Source organism: Rattus norvegicus, chromosome 9, assembly GCF_021556685.1.
Source record: "Rattus norvegicus strain SHRSP/BbbUtx chromosome 9, alternate assembly SHRSP_T2T, whole genome shotgun sequence".
NCBI classification, from domain to species: Eukaryota; Metazoa; Chordata; class Mammalia; order Rodentia; family Muridae; genus Rattus; species Rattus norvegicus.
This window is the reverse complement of record NC_141542.1, coordinates 14,908,301-14,920,029: the sequence shown is the minus strand read 5'-3', so window position 1 is coordinate 14,920,029 and position 11,729 is coordinate 14,908,301. Positions and strand designations below refer to the sequence as shown.

General features: G+C 40.0%; 1 protein-coding gene across 5 annotated transcripts in view; it reads left to right on the top strand.

Annotated features, from left to right (window-relative positions):
- Positions 1–458: 458 nt before the first annotated feature.
- The window catches only part of Sult1c2al1 (sulfotransferase family 1C member 2A like 1), a 40,876-nt gene continuing 29,605 nt past the window's right edge, over positions 459–11,729 (top strand). For 2 of the 5 annotated variants that reach the window (NM_001428984.1, NM_001402471.1), the window contains 1 exon segment: positions 459–618. The gene's annotated coding sequence lies outside the window, so the exon portion shown is untranslated. 5 annotated transcript variants of the gene reach the window in all.

Here is an 11,729-nt window from a genome sequence, read left to right as displayed (position 1 = left end):
CAATCACCAGTTACTAGAACAGTATCAGTATTTCTCATTTTTTCGCTTTTATTTTATGAAGAACGATCCTCTGAGGATGTCCCAATCTTTTTATAGAATTCAAAGCCTCCTATTACCTGTCCGTAGAAACTTTTTCTTTCCTTGAACATATTGCCAGAAGCTACTAGTGATCACCAGTGGTCCTCTTAGGTCTCAAAAGACATGAGTACAGTTCACTGTTCTCCCCATGGAGGGAAGTCTTCAAGAAGTATGCTTCAGTCACTTTACACCCACATTGAGAATTAATTCAACCTGTATGCCCTTTTCTCCATAGGACAGAAATCCAAACTTGATTTTGAACCTGCATGTTGCCAATACTAAACTTGTTAATCATAATACAATATGGCAACACTGGTAATTGATTTCAAGAAGAAAGCCAAATCATTCATGCCAATATGTTCTCATGCCTCCAGGATGGGGTCAGAGTGGGTGGATTCCTGTGCTGCCAGTTAACCTTGGATCAGGGAATTCACTAGTCTGAAGGAGGACCTTCGGAAGAGACTGTCAGAAAAGTAAGACGTGCATCTGTTCTGGTTAACATCCATACAGACACACACTGCTTGTGCTTAAACACTAACTGTAAGTAATTAAAGATAGCATATAGCACTGACTTTACTTAGTCCTTTAAATGAAATGGAATTAAACATTGAATAGAAAATATGACATTAGGCTGAAGACATGACTCAGCCATTAAAGGCTAGGCTCACAACCAAAAATATGAGAAAATATGCTACTCATTGTGAAAGATGAGTGGGCTTGTTGGTTCTTTAATAGACAAGAGCAAATTTTAAATGACTTTGGCTAAGAAGAAAAATGTTTTTTAAAAAATATAGTTTAGACTTATTTTCTCTTCTGTTTAAATGTTTTACCTGTGTTCACAGAAAGGAGAACAGGGCAAGGGTCCCCCAAAACAGGACTTACCTATGCTTATGAGCCACTTCGAGTATGAAATAGTTGCATGCAGTGTATGACATCCCCAAAGAGACACCAGGACACAGGACTTTCTACTACAGGGTAATTAATTGGCTTGATGATCTTGTACGGGTCTTATACAGGTAACCACATCTGCTCTGAGTTACTTGATTCTTGCACCAGCTGTGTCATTTCCAGAAGTCAGCATTTTATAGCTGTCCTCTATATCTGCTGGCTCTTACACTCTTTTTCTATTTTGTGAGGTCATTTCCATAGCAACCAGATAGTTCTTCTCTGAACTTGTGCTAAAATTCTGCAGTGAGTCCATCTGATCCTTTGCACTGGTTATTTGGAACATGTTTTATTATTGTTTCAGTCTCATGACTAAGTTATGAATCTGTTTAAATCACTTGTTTTTTATTGGTTTAATCTTGATATGCCAAGTATTTCTAGAAATCCATCTGTTTCTTTCAGACATTTCAGTTCAGTTTCACTAAAATATGTTCTTATAATTTTCTTAATTTCATTTCTATGTTATAATATTTCCTTTTTCATTTCTCATTTTATTAATTTGGGTCTGTAAAAACACACGTTCACTTAGGCCTTCATTCAGGGCTTGTACATGTGTGTTCCTTTTCCTTTGGTTAGATTAACTTATGGTTTCTCAATATTTCTTTTTCCAAAGACCCAAGTTTTTTATTTAATTGATTCTTTATAATTTTTTACTTCCATTTTATTAACTTCTGATCTTATTTTGCTTATATCTTCCAATTTATTCATTGGGGTTTGGTTTATTTTAGTTTTCCAAGGTTTAGGATATATCATTTACTTACTGAGTTTTAGGGCTCTCACTTTCTGTTTGTTTGTTTGTTTATTTGTTTGTTTGATTGATTGATTGATTTTCTAGGCATTCAAGGCTGTAATATTTCATTGTGTTCACACAACGAATACAGAAATTTATTAAAATTTTCTTGTGTTTTGTTAAGCATTTTTTAAATATGTGGTCAATATTGAAGAGTTGTTTATCCTGCTGAGAAGAAAGTATACTTTTAATAATGTTCAGGTAGATGTTCTGTGGCATATTTTTGTCCTTTTTGTCATGATTTCATTTGATTCCAATGTTCCTCTGCTTACTTTGAATTTGGACAACCTCTCAATTTTTGAGAATGGGGTACTAAAGCACCCAGTATTATTGTGGTGGTTATTCGGTGGATTTAGACTTAATAAAGAGCATTTGTTTTATGAAATTGGGCATGCCTGGTTTTATGCATATGTGGTTATATATAGTTACAGATTTTCTTTTCTAGACACCCTGTTACTTGACTTGTCAGAAGTGTACTGAACACTTAGGACTTTCACCCTCTTTCTTCCTTGGTTTCTAACTGTCTGTTTCAACTGTGGCAAGCTGTATACCATTTCTGTTTTCTCATTTACTGGCATCTGGTTGGTGGCCCACAGTTTGTTGTGTGGTAGAGGAAGCAAACAGAGCTGTTGGAGGGGTGAGTGTCACTTTAACTTATCACTATGACCAGGAAAGGATCAGTTGCAAGTAATGCTCACTAAATATATATCCCATGGTGGTAGAGACTGTATTTTTCTCATTTTACAGTCACCCTAAATCAATACCTGTTCAATTAATAAATGACACACTTACTTGGGGGGGAGTCTAAGGTGACACTTTGAGTGTAAAAATAGTTGCAAGCAGTATAGGATATACCCACACAGATACTAAGATACAGGCACTTCTGCTACAGGGCAATTGTGACTTGCAGGTCAACAAAAAAAACCTCCTTTAGAAAAGAGGTGGTAGAAGACATATCAGTCTTGTAGGAATTACAAGCTCAAAGGATGAGTTAAGCTTTAATTTTGTGGCTAAAGCAATTTTGGAAGTTAGAAGATATAACATATGCTCAGTTTGATATGAGGTAGCCAAGGACACCAAGAAATAAAAATTGCATCCATGCAAGTATATCAAGGGATGAGGCAAGTATAAATCAACACACACACAAGATCCTTTTGTTCTGTCCCTTCTGCATGTGTGTGCCCATGAGTATACTCTGAAAAGAAAGAGAAAGAGTCAGAATTTGGAACTATTTAGTCTGTGCGAGGTGGGTATGTCTATCTCTTTGTTTTTAACCTAAAAGTACTAATTGGAGCTAGTTAACAGGCCACACACTTTGTAGATGTAGAAAAGAAGTCTCTAAGAAGGTTCCACTGGATGCCTGAGACCTTGCAGTCAGCTTTTTAGTTTCCCCATTACTGAACCCAAGTATATTTACTTGCCAATACAACAAGACCCAAGGACTAAGCCTAGCTGTTTTGGTAGGAAAAAAAATTCTTTAGTAAGCCAGGAAGACTAAGATAATGGACTTACATTCTGAAATACCTTTTTAACTCACTCAAGTTTTAAGCTTCTTTTCACCATAGGCAAGGCAAAGATGGGAGTTGGTTTACTTAGTGAAACTTGGTGGTTAATAAGTGCCATGTATATCAGCCTCATACAGCTGGTTTGAGTAACTAAAGAAGTTAGTTGCACTCATCCAGGCACAGTCTGTTTTGAGCAAAAGGCATAATGTGGAGGCTTCGAGGGCATGTGAGGTCAATACTGGCAGTGTTCGACTTAGAAATCCATACAGACATCTTTCCAAATTCCATCTCTTTATGGTCCCCCACAAAGACTCCCCTCCTGCCAGCCAAATCGTCTTCTCTGGCTAAGACTACTTCTTTACCACACCAGACTCTCCTTTTTTCTAAGTCTTCGGCCACCACTCAAGCTAGGCCTATAAAAGGGACTGAACCAGGTCTCCTGCTTAGGGAAGTTACTTATATAAGCAAGTAACCATAGCACTGTGGAATAAGATCTGGAAAGTTCTCATGTAAAGTTAAATCCTCTTGCAGCTGAGGGTGGAGGACAGTTATGATTTCAAATCCTATCTGGAGGACAGTGTGAGGACCTGTCTCAGAAAACAAGATGAAAGGTTAACTCTATGGAAAAGACTAGAGATTTTTTCACAAAGGAAGCCACACGGACCTGGCCTCACAGGATGAAAAGGAGCCTGCCTGGGAAAGTCTGTGTGTCTATCTGCCTTATTCTAAAAATAGTAGTGACCATAGCTGGGGCCACCTATAAGTAGAAGCCAAAAGGAGCACTCTTTTTCTCTTATAGCCTGCATGCTGTGGGCTGTCAGATGGCAGGTGTATTTCTACCTGTGTGCTCCTTGACCTTCCATGAGGTTTACCTTCAGAGTTAAATAGTGTCATCATTCTAAGCATTGGATGTACCCAACCTGCCAGGCACTGGCAGTTATTCCCCTGTGATCACTGCTTTTGCTCAGCAGCAGAAGTGAGGTTTGTGCACACATCAACTCCAATTCTGGGAACATACATAAATTTGAGAATCTGATTTCAGCTGGGAGCCTGTGGCTTTTGCATCATTGTAAGATCAAACATTCAGAGACTTCTACCCCCCAACACTGTCAAGACAAGAATTGTGCAACTGGGCAAACCTCTACTATAGAACTATACATTAGCCCCAACCTGACTCACTGTACATACATCCATGGCCTCACCCAGCCCCTCAAATCTACCTTTACACCACACAAAGTCTATTACTGAACTGGTCTCTGTCAACTGAAGATTTTCCACCCTTACTTTCAGGCCATAACTCTAAACCTCCTTAAATCCAGTTTAGGCTGGCTCTGCTTGACATCTGCAGGGTAAAGCATACTCTTTCAGATCCATATCAGCAGCCAATTTATCCATTCCCATTTTACATCCCTATGTTAGCATTTCGCCTAAACTCTGCCCCACAGTTAACTGGCAAAAGCCAAGTGTGCTTGACTCACTATAAAAGTGCTTGTCCCCCCTCTCTCTCTCTCTCTCTCTCTCTCTCTCTCTCTCTCTCTCTCTCTCTCTCTCTCTCGCCTTCTGGCTCTCACTTTGTCCTCTAGTCCTGTTCCTCCTTTCTCCCCGTTCCCCTCCCCCGCTCTCTCCACATGCTCATGGCAGGTCTCACCCTCTTCCTATCCCTCCCCCTCTCTCTGCCTTTCTCTGTCTCTACTACCCTTGCAAGTCCCCTCCCAATGCCCTGAATACACTCTATTCTATACTATACCATCCTGTGGCTGGTCCCTCAGAGAAAAGGGGGGTCTTAGAACAGGCCTCTGGAGGCACTCTCTTCCCCACATCTGACTACACATTCACCAAACATATTCCATCTCTCTCTATTTTTATACAACACCCTATATTAAATCTCTAAGCTCTGGCAACTTCCTTACCAAGGTTACATCTTATTCACTTAGATATGTTTGAATATGATTTTTCCTCCCAAACACATGCAAGAACTTGAGCCTCAGAGTCTTAAGTTAATGTGAAAGCATAGAACCTTCATCCTACCCTGTTATTTAGAACTGGGTCTTTTATCTGGGCCCCCTATGCACAGGGTTCCAAGCAAAGGCAGGGCAGGCCCTTCTGGTTGCTGCTCTCACAGAGAGCTGAAACCCAGTTCTGAGAAGTGACCCCAGGCTCAAGACCAGAGGTAAGACCAACATTTCTGCTCCAAGTGAACTGCCTGGTGTCCTCAGGACACACAAAGGCAAAATTCCTCCGGGACCAGGAACTTCTGGTTTCTACCTGGGGTGAACCTGGCAGATCCCAGTCCACAGCTCCCTGCTCCCAAACCTCATGGGAGAGAGAGCTCATCTCCCTGACAGGTGGGCACTCCTGAGACTGCAGGGCAGAAGAATTCGCCAGTACTGCCCACCCTTGCCCACATCCCTGGCCCAAGAGGAAACTATATAGGGCCTCTAGGAACAGGAAGATAGGGGCACCCAAAACAACACTGCAGTCCAGACACTGCCTGGATAAGAACGGACCCTGTCAAACAGCTCCCTGCACCCAAATCCCATGGGAGGGAGAGCTAGACCTTCAGAGGGGCAGACAAGCCTAATAAGCCAGAGGAGACTACTCTCTGCCCACATTTCTGATTCTAGAGGAAAATGCCTAGCACCATCTGGGCCCCCTGTGCACAGGGTCCCAAGCAAAGGCGGGGCAGGCCCTTCTGGTTGCTGCCCTCAAAGAGAGCTGAAACCCGACTCTTACAAGTGACTCCAGAAGGCCTGAGACCAGAGGTAAGTCCAACTTTTCTGCTCCAAGTGAAGTGCCTGGCAGACTCAGGACACATGCCCACAGGAACACCTGAAGACCAGTAGACAGGAACGACTACACGCCTGAAAGCAGAACACTCTGTTCCCAAAGCTGGCTGAAAGAGAACAAGAAAACAGGTCTACAGCACTCCTGACAAACAGGCCTATATGACAGTCTAACCACTGTCAGAAATAGCAGAACAAGGTAACACCAGAGACAACCTGATGGCAAGAAGCAAGGACAGAAAGGCAAGCAACAGAAACCGAGACTACATGGCATCATCAGAGCCCAATTCTCCCACCAAAGCAAACACTGAATATCCAAACACACCAGAAAAGCAAGTTCTAGATTTAAAATCACATTTGATCATGATGATGGAGGACTTCAAGAAAGACATAAAGAACTCGCTTAGAGAAATGCAGGAAAACACAAATGAACAAGCAGAAATCTATAGAGAAGAAATGCAAAAATCCCTGAAAGAATTCCAGGAAAACACAATCAAACAGTTGAAGGAATTAAAAATGGAAATAGAAGCAATCAAGAAAGTACACAAGGAAACAACCCTGGATATACAAAAACCAAAGGAAGAGACAAGGAGCTGTACATACAAGCATCACCAACAGAATACAAGAGATAAAAGAGAGAATCTCAGGAACAGAAGATTCCATAGAAATCATCGACACAACTGTCAAAGATAATGTAATGAAAAAGCTACTGGTTCAAAACATACAGGAAATCCAGGACTCAATGAGAAGATCAAACCTAAGGATAATAGGTCTAGAAGAGAGTGAAGACTCCCAACTCAAAGGACCAGTAAATATCTTCAACAAAATCATAGAAGAAAACTTCCCTAACCTAAAGAAAGAGATGCCCATAAACATACAAGGAGCCTACAGAACTCCAAATACATTGGACCAGAAAAGAAACTACTCCTGTCACATAATAGTCAAAACACCAAATTGACAAAAAAGAATATTAAAAGCAGTAAGGGAAAAAAGTCAAGTAACATATAAAGGCAGACCTATCAAAATTAGACCAGACTTCTCACCAGAGACTATGAAAGCCAGAAGATCCTGGACAGATGTCATACAGAACCTAAGAGAACAGAAATTCCAGCCCAGGTTACTGTATCCAACAAAACTCTCAATTAACATGGATGGAGAAACCAAGATATTCTATGACAAATTTACACAGTATCTTTCTACAAATCCAGCCCTACAAAGGATAATAGATGATAAAGCCCAACATAAGGAGGCAAGCTACAAGCTAGAAAAAGCAAGAAACTAATTGTTTTGCAATAAAACAAAGAGAAGACAAGCAAAAACATAATCTCACATCCAAACACGAATATAACAGGAAGCAGCAATCACTATTCCTTAATATCTCTCAACATCAATGGACTCAATTCCCCAATAAAAAGACACAGATTAACAAACTGGATATGCAATGAGGACCCAACATTTTGCTGCCTACAAGAAACACACCTCAGAGACAAAGACAGACACTACCTCAGAGTAAAGGGATGGAAAACAACTTTCCAAGCAAATGGTCTGAAGAAGCAAGTTGGAGTAGCGATTCTAATATCGAATAAAATCGAATTTCAACTAAAAGTCATCAAAAAAAGATAAGGAAGGACACTTCATATTCATCAAAGGAAAAAATCCACCAAGATGAACTCTCAATCCTAAATATCTATGCTCCAAATACAAGGGCACCTACTTACATAAAAGAAACCTTACTAGAGCTCAAAGAACACATTGCACCTCACACAATAATAGTAGGAGATTTCAATACCCCACTCTCATCAATGGACAGATCATGGAAACAGAAATTAAACAGAGACATAGACAGACTAAAAGAAATCATGAACCAAATGGACTTTTATACCCTGAAAAAAAAAAAGGATATAACCTCTTCTCACCTCCTCATGGTACTTTCTCCAAAATTGACCATATAATCAGACATAAACCAGTCTTCAACAGATACAGAAAGATAGAAATAATCCTATGTGTTCTATCAGATCATAATGGGCTAAACCTGGTCTTCAATAACAATACGGAAAGGATGCCTACATACACATGGAAGTTGGACAATGCTCTATTCAATGATAACCTGGTCAAGAAAGAAATTAAAGACTTTTTAGAATTTAATGAAAATGAAGATAAAACATACCCAAACTTATGGAATACAATGAAAGCTGTGCTAAGAGGAAAACTCATAACTCTGAGTGCCTGCAGAAAGAAACAGGAGAGAGCATATGTCACCAGTTTGACAGCACACTTGAAAGCTCTAGAACAAAAAGAAGCAAACTCTCTCTCTCTCTCTCTCTCTCTCTCTCTCTCTCTCTCTCTCTCTCTCTCTCTCTCTCTCTCTTTCTCTCCTGGCTTGACACACAAAAAAAGAAGCAAACACACGCAGGAGGAATGGAAGGCAGGAAATAATCAAACTCAGAGCTGAAATCAACCAAGTAGAAACAAAAAGGACTATACAAAGAATCAACAGAACCAAAAGTTGGTTCTTTGAGAAAATCAACAAGTTAGATAAGCCCTTAGCCAGGTTAACCAGAGGACACAGAGAGTGTGTCCAAATTAACAAAATCAGAAAAGAAAAGGGAGACATAACAACAGAATCAGAGAAAATAAAAAAAAATCATCAGATCCTACTACAGAAGCCTATATTCAACAAAACTTGCAAATCTGTAGGAAATGGACAATTTCCTAGACAAATACCAGGTACCAAAGTCAAAACAGGAACAAATAAACCAGGTAAATAACCCCATAACTCCTAAAGAAATAGAAGCAGTCATTAAAAGTCTCCCAACCAAAAATAGCCCAAGTCCAGATGGGTTCAGTGCAGATTTTTATCAGATCTTCATAGAAGACCTTATACCAATACTATCCAAACTATTGCACAAAATTGAAACAGATGGAGTGCTACCGAATTCCTTCTGTGAAGCCACAATTACTCTTATACCTAAACCACACAAAGATCCAACAAAGAAAGAGAACTTCAGACCAATTTCCCTTATGAATATTGACAGAAAGATACTCAAATTTTGCAAACCGAATCCAAGAGCACAACAAAGCTATCATCCATCATGATCAAGTAGGCTTCATTCCAATGATGCAGGGATGGTTTAATATACAGAAAACCAACAACATAATCCACTATACAAACAAACTGAAAGATAAAGACCACATGATCATTTCATTAGATGCTGAGAAAAGCATCTGACAAAATTCAACACCCCTTCATATTAAAAGTCCTGGAAAGAAGAGGAATTCAAAGCCCATACCTAAACATAGTAAAAAGCCATATACCGCAAAGCAGTAGCTAATATTAAACTAGATGGAGAGAAACTTGAAGCAATCCCACTAAAATCAGGGACTAGACAAGGCTGCCCACTCTCTCCCTACTTATTCAATATAGGTCTTGAAGTTCTAGCCAGAGCAATCAGACAACAAAAGGAGGTCAAGGGGATACAGATCGGAAAAGAAGAAGTCAAAATATCACTATTTGCAGATGATATGATAGTATATTTAAGTGATCCCAAAAGTTCCACCAGAGAACTACTAAACCTGATAAACACCTTCAGCAAAGTGGCTGGGTATAAAATTAACTCAAATAAATCAGTAGCCTTCCACTACACAAAAGTGAAACAAGCCGAGAAAGAAATTAGGGAAACGACACACTTCATAGTAGTCCCAAATAATATAAAATACCTCAGTGTGACTTTAACTAAGCAAGTGAAAGATCTGCATGATAAGAACTTCAAGCCTCTAAAGAAAGAAACTGAAGAAGATCTCAGAAGATAGAAAGATCTCCCATGCTCATGGATTGGCAGGATTAATATAGTAAAAATGGCCATTTTACCAAAAGCGATCTACAGAATCAATGCACTCCCCATCAAAAGACCAATCCAATTCTTCAGAGAGTTAGACAGAACAATTTGCATATTCAACTATAATAACAAGAAAACCAGGAAAGCTAAAACTCTCCTCAACATTAAAAGGACTTCAGGGGGAATCACTACCCCTGAACTCAAGCAGTATTACAGAGCAATAGTGAGAAAAACTGCATGGTGTTGGTACAAAGACAGATAGTCCAGTGGAATAGAACTGAAGACCCAGAAATGAACCCACACACCTATGGTCACTTGATTTTTGACAAAGGAGCCAAAACCATCCAATGGAAAAAAGATAGCATTTTCAGCAAATGGTGCTGGTTCAACTGGAGGTCAGCATATAGAAGAATGCAGATCGATCAATGCTTATCACCCTGTACAAAGCTTAAGTTCAGGTTGATCAAGGACCTCCACATCAAACCAGATACACTCAAACTAATAGAAGAAAAAGTGGGGAAGCATCTCGAACACATGGGCACTGGAAAAAATTTCCTGAACAAAACACCAATGGCTTATGCTCTAAGAACAAGAATCGACACATGGGATCTCATAAAACTGCAAAGCTTCTGTAAGGCAAAGGACAATGTTGTTAGGACAAAACGGCAACCAACAGATTGGGAAAAGATCTTTACCAACCCTACAACAGATAGAGGCCTTATATCCAAAAGATACAAAGAACTCAAGAAGTTAGACTGCAGGGAGACAAATAACCCTATTAAAAAATGGAGTTCAGAGTTAAACAAAGAATTCACAGCTGAGGAATGTCAAATGGCTGAGAAACACCTAAAGAAATGTTCAACATTTTTAGTCCTAAGGGAAATGCAAATCAAAAGAACCCTGAGATGTCACCTCACACCAGTGAGAATGGCTAAGATCAAAAACTCAGGTGACAACAAATGCTGGCGAGGATGTGGGGAAAGAGGAACACTCCTCCATTGTTGGTGGGATTGCAGACTGGTACAACCATTCTGGAAATCAGTCTGGAAGTTCCTCATAAAATTGGACATTGAACTACCTGAGGACCCAGCTATACCTTTCTTGGGCATATACCCAAAAGATGCCCCAACATATAACAAAGATACATGCTCTACTATGTTCATAGCAGCCTTGTTTATAATAGCCAGAAGCTGGAAAGAACTCAGATGCCCTTCAACAGAGGAATGAATACAGAAATGTGGTATGTCTACACAGTGGAATACCACTCAGCTATCAAAAACAATGACTTTATGAAATTCATAGGCAAATGGCTGGAACTGGAAAATATCATCCTGAGTGAGGTAACCCAATCACAGAAAAACATACAATGGTATGCACTCATTGATAAGTGCTCGAATTACCCTAAATGTACAGAACACTTGAAACTCAAGAAGGATGACCAAAATGTGAATGTTTCATTCCTCCTTTAAAACAGGAACAAGAATACCCTTGGGAGAGAAAAGGGAGGCAAAGTTTAAAACAGAGGCTGTTCTAAACGCCCATTCAGAGCCTGCCCCACAGGTGGCCCATACATGTACAGCCACCAAACTAGATAAGATGGATGAAGCAAAGAAGTGCAGGCTGACAGGAACCAGATGTAGATCTCTCCTGAGAGACACAGCCAGAATTTGGCAAATACATAGGCGAATGCCAGCAGCAGACCACTGAACTGAGAACGTGACCCCTGTTGAAGGATACAGAGAAAGGACTGAAAGAGCTTGAAGGGGCTTGAGACCCAATATGAACAATGCCA